Below are 5,905 nucleotides of genomic sequence, written 5' to 3'. Positions count from 1 at the left end.
GCCGAGTGCAATTGCGCTCTCGATCCCGTGTACGTACGCTTTGTGGAATCGGTGGCACTTCCGTGACTGGATGATTTCTAGGTGGCCTGTGAAGAAAAAGATGGAAGATCATGAGACGCGCGAAGAATGGGTGCAGTAAAAGGTGAGAGGTCAAGAGAATGAAAAATAAAAAAAATTTCTATTGTGAATGTAAAAGATTTTTTTTATAAAAATTACACAATAAAACTACGTAAGATCGTCAAGAACGGAAGTCATATTCCAAATTCTGCATAAACAAATATTAGGAATATCATCTTGTCATATAATTTTTGGAAATTCTCGATTCAATATGGCCGCCGCATTATATCCGGAAATATTTAGGGAAGCTAGAAGGGACTTGGATTTGAAGAATTGTACTGAGAACCGAATCCCTAGGGAATTCAATGGAGCTCGGATAAGTTCGTAACTGGTACGAAAGTGGACGACAGTCGTAGCCACCAACTCGTTTACCCTGCGAATCAAATTGACAGATCAAACAAGCTCCCTAATTGCATTCGTATTCGTGGATCCTTGGCTTCTGGAGGGATGCGTAGGGCCAGTTTGCCGAAAGAAAAAGAAAAAAAAAAGACGTCGGGACGCCATTGAGTCTGGGCGTCGTTTTCAGCGGACAACTCAAAGATATAAATATTTTAAAAGATAATAGAAACTGAAGAACGTGACTATCTGCGAATCTTGTCTTATTGTTTAAACAATTTTTTCTTCAGCTTGTATCTCATTCCAATAGATGGCGCTTCTGTTTAAATTTACACGTGTTATGTATTGACGTAAGGGTTGCGTAATAAAATTTTTATGTATTGTAAATATCGCGGACTTATAGCTATTACGAGTCAGGATCGATTTTTAAGAAGTCGTAAACCCTCCTTCTGCGTTAAAGTACTTCGAGAATTGATAGACCGAACGGAAGTACTTTTACGTATTATACGATATGTCTGTCTCCCAGTGGATTGCGACATGATAATAGCGATTATTATCAAAGCAAGAGGATATATCGCAATAGGCAATTGCAAAAAGGCAATGTACAGCCTTGTAGCATTGGTTAACTGGAAAAATAGAAAAATCTTATACGAGGTATGATAACCTCGCAAAACGTATGCGTGTTCTCTTGCGCGATACACTTAACCTAAATTCCTTTGTATATTTATTTATCAACCCATATCAGGTACCAATCGCGAACCCCGATTACGCAAAGTACATCAAATGACAAGCAGCCACATCGAAACCGACTAACCTCACAATTTAGACAGCATAAGTCGATTACGTCACAATAGCATATAAAACGGTTATCGCGAAAATTCCTCGTTCTTTAATCAACACAGCAAAGAATTCCCAGCGACTGAGGTATATATCAGATATTGCATAAAAACCCAACGTACAAAACAATGCGAATTCACTGAATCCTTGACATAATCTCCAAAGAATGTTACTCCACTCAATAAACATAGTTAAGAAAAAAAAGGGAATAAAAAAAGAACATTGTTTTTTTTTTCAAGAATCTACAATTTTCTTCAACCTCCCAGCATCCTCTCTTTCTCAGCATAACCAAGCAGTTTCCAAGGCTGGACCCCCCCATTCCCAGGAGTGCTTCCATTATTCGTGGAATTCGCAGTGGATACCGCAGGCTTCTCGAGTGCACCGTGCTTAATAAAACTGCACAGGCTCCGGTGCAGCACAGCCCGAGTAAGAGAGATGCAGGTTTTATAGGTTGGGTCTACGGGAGACCTACGTCTATTTTATATATATAAAATAGGTAGGCGATAGGTGCGCTACGGTGCTGCCACTAGCGGGTGAAACCCGCAGAGGAGACGCAAGCGAACGGCACGGTCACGGGATACTGAATAGGGGCTGAAAGGATGTGCTACGCGAGTGTGTGATGGACGCTCAACGTGGATTCTGTACTCTAAAGTGGAGTCAGCCTAGCGTGAGATGCATTACGTATGCATCGCGCTGTCACGACGGGAATCCGAGCCCCCGACATTCGCTGGCTTGGCTGGATGGCTGTCTGGTTGGTCGGTTGGTTTGCTTGTTCGCTCGTTCGGTCCCGCGCGATTTTCTCAGGCAGAAACAATCCCGTAATAAAACTATTAGCTGCACTTATTACGTCCCTAACTGCGTGGAACGTTCTCCGCTATGCGAACGTGACCTAACCTAACTAACTTAATCCGAGCGCGTCTAGCACACTGCTGTTTCTGGAATTGGACCACTACCAAAACCTCAGACTGTGCCCTCTCTCTCTCTCTCTCTCGCTACGTATACCCAATGCAGCAGTGCTGTACTGTTAGGTAGCTTTGATACTGGCATACTACTCGTTATCTGCTTTCCTAAGCTCGAGAGTCCTCGAGTGCATCGCGAAACGAGCTGCTTTTTACCATGCGATATCCTAAGACCCCTTCGGTGCCTGGGCGAACAATCTTATCGTATGGTGGATTTTACCATACTGGGATTTTCTAATACTTTTTGTAATTCATAATAAAATTTATCCAGAAGTATCTCTAATTGCTATTGGTAATTGAGATACGAATTGGATGTGTTTTTAAGGTGATGTTTTAGGGAACTTTTTTTCTCTTTGTTTTTTCTTTATCGTTCGAATTAAGTCAATTGGAAGGAGAGGTTGGTATTTTATGGTCGACTTGCATGTAAGAGAAAATGCCACTCGGACACTGACCCAATTAACATGGCTGACATCATTGCTTCAACGAGTGCTTACGACACGGTGCTATTTATAAGTATATTTAACCCGCTGGAATGTCTCGGGGATCTAAGAGGCCCTTTGCAGACAAGGGCCTCTGGTATAACTCTGACAAATTGCTCGCTCGAATCACCCATGTGCTCTTGTATGATAAAATCGTTCGGGGGCGTTCTCGATGGTCTTAATTGTAGATGAACATTTTTTTTTTTTATATATTTTTGGGAATTTTGGTATACGTGGATAACAGTGAAATTTAATAGGCAAGAATTCGAGTGTTTTGATCGATCGATTGAAAAAGGGTTTTTTTTTTATAGTTTTTCAACTGTTACCGTGTTGGCTGATTTATTTGTTATGGATTTTAGAGCGTTTTACTTTTAGTTGTACATTTTTAAAAAATACGTCAAGTTAAAGCCTTCATGGCAGCTATCGAGCTAACTTACTTTTACCCGCAAGTGCGACCGCACAACGCCAAACCACTGGAGCGTTAGAGCGAACTACTCAAGGCAACGACTCCGCCTTTTTGGCCCTACGGTAATTAACCTTTAATTCAAGCGACTGTGCGTCGTCGTCCCAGCACAATTTTCCATAGAATGATCCCGTCCCTTTGATCGCATCCAACGGGTCTTTTGAATCTGAGTCGTTGCGTTGGTCACCCCAATTTCGACATTCAGTGCGAATAACTAGTAGCACATAAATGAGAGTATTGAGATTTTTTGCACTAATATAAAATTTCGCAAATTTCAATAGCGTACATACGAATTTAATTTTTGAAAATTTGGACTTTTAAACAAATTATTTTCAACATTTTTTTTTCGTTTTCCTCCAATTTCGATACGACTCGAAGATCTCGAATTTCTCGCAACTGTGGTCCATTGTTAATTTCCTTTGTTTTTTTTCTGTATCAGCACGGTTCACCAGTCGCCGTGGTTTGGTGGGTACCTGGGTACGCGTATTCTCCTAGACCGAAAAAAAAGGTGAGGATCAAGAGTGTCTCCTGATTGATGGTAAAAGTGGGAAAATGAAGAACCACGAGTAGCAGTGGACCAACGAGGAATTTCTCAATCAGCCAGTCCCGGGCGCAATCAATCTTTCGGACACCAGAAGAAGAAGAAGAAGAAGTTGCAGCCACTCGCAGGTAAGAATAAGGCAGATCGCGATCGAAGAATAAAAACTTTGAGCGAATTCGTCGGGATTGGAAAACGTTCAGTCGAGTTCAGCAATTTTACTTTGAGAAATTAAAAAAAAGGATCCTCTCCATCCTTACCGTATCAGTTCCAAGGGACCTAAACGGTCACGCTGGACCAAGGAGCCACGGACGATAAAAAAAAAAATAAATCTTTAAGTCCATATCGCCTTTTTCGAAAATTCCAAAAATAAGCTCGTTATCCGTCAACTTCTTCCTATTGGTATCCGGGGAATAATATATCCGATAAAATAAATGAGGTCAACTTTGTCTTACAGCAACGGTAAGGACAACCAGAGCAAAAGGAAGACATCGGACTGGCCGAAGATAATGAGGAATTTCTCAATCAGCCAGAGCCCCAACCATAATCGATCTACCACATGGTCAAGTGAAGGAGCCTGAGCCTATCCTGCCCATAGCAGGGCTACTATAGGTATAAAAGAGCAACCGAGCAACGAGGCAAAGTCAAGTGAACCAGCAATACAGCAAGTATGAGAAAAAGCCTAGCGAGGAGCAACCAAGGGCGGGCACCGGGACCCAGCGGGAAGCCGACGGATTCTTCATCCAAACTTTCATGCAGACTCCGCCAGTCTCCTGGTTAACTAGATGCCAGGGAAGATTTCTTCGTGAAGGGTTGCTGTTATGGGAGTGATGACGACGAGGCCTCTTGCGAAACGTTAAGGCAAAGTCAAGCAAGTAGAAGAAGAGGAAGAAGGAGAGGAAGAAGAAAAAGAAGAATTAAGATAGTGGAAAGATGGCCTCGGGGTGCCAGACAAGGTATAAGCGTGTCAGTGAATTTAACCTAACCTAACCCAGACCCATAAGCAAGCATTGTAAATGCATAAGCACACGTGTATACCTTGTTTCTCGCACTTTGCAATCCACGCGTCAATTCTTTCATGCATTTCGAACTTGTTTGCTTAACCTTGGTCAAATAAGAAGAGTATATTTCGATTCGTTCATAGGGTAATTGCATATTTCTCGTAATCTCTGCGGAGATCTAGGATAAAGTTTTTTTTTTTGTAATTAACGAAAGGAATCAGTTTGAGCATAATTGAATTTATGGATATACATGGCTTGATTCTACTTAGGAAAACAGATTGATTGGTAAGAAAATTTTTCTCAAAGTTTTTTCTATCGAGGTCGACTGTAATGGGGCGTAGTAGTGTACTGTGGGTATATATGTATATAGACTATGTCCTGGATTATATAGACAAAGGAAATGGAAGCACTAAGGGATTCTCTTTGTCGGAAGATGGCAGACACGAAGCACACTTAGCCTTCCTAATTGTCCCCGAAGCTTTACTCGTACTGCTATGTGACCTGGTGCCATCTTGGAAGGCTTGTTTTAAGTTCAGCCGCCGTGACGGGATGATCGTATCTCGAGTTGGAATTTTATAGTATTCCTTATGGAATTTCCGAGCGGGTACTACCTTCCATTGTGAATTCTGCCTGGGGAGTGGTATCTATCCCTTACGAAATCTCAGGCTGGGCGTTACTTTGACATCATCCGGGATCGGTTAAATGGGACTCGGAGCTTACGTACTGTGTATGAAGAATTCCCATAAGGTCCCATTAACAAGAACGTTAGAAATTTTTGCCATTACCGGAAAAATGTTGAAAATTCAGTGGAATTATTGTTCCGTAAAAATTAAGAATAACAAAGTATAATTATTGATAATATTTTGGTACGTCATTGTTTAAAATTAAAAAAAAATAAAGTGAATTCCAGTAGGATCCGAAAAGTTTCTACGGTTTCTGATACGTTTTAAAAATAGTTCCGATGGTTAAAACCAAAGAAACGGGATTAATAATTTTTATGTACCGACTTGCCGTAAAATCGGAATTTTTGAAAAATACATCCAGGCCTTTTCAATTGTTCTCGAGGTATCACAGCCAACTTCACACAGCCGATACAGTTCGAGTCGTTGAATCGATTGAACAGTGTCAATTCGAATTGAGGACCTCAGCTTCGGTACCGCATAACCATATCTTAC

The 5,905-nt window shown here is 41.3% G+C and overlaps 1 long non-coding RNA gene across 1 annotated transcript; it reads left to right on the top strand.

The window, feature by feature from the left end:
* Positions 1–3,114: 3,114 nt before the first annotated feature.
* Positions 3,115–5,567, top strand: LOC112493662. Its single transcript, XR_003058235.1, has 3 exons — positions 3,115–3,256; positions 3,631–3,860; positions 4,187–5,567. It is a non-coding gene; the product is annotated as an uncharacterized LOC112493662 (long non-coding RNA).
* Positions 5,568–5,905: the final 338 nt, after the last annotated feature.

This window comes from Cephus cinctus, unplaced genomic scaffold (assembly GCF_000341935.2).
Source record: "Cephus cinctus unplaced genomic scaffold, Ccin1 Ccin1_scaffold0123, whole genome shotgun sequence".
Taxonomy (NCBI): Eukaryota; Metazoa; Arthropoda; class Insecta; order Hymenoptera; family Cephidae; genus Cephus; species Cephus cinctus.
Note: the sequence above shows the minus strand (reverse complement) of the source record. Positions and strands in the feature narration are given on the sequence as shown.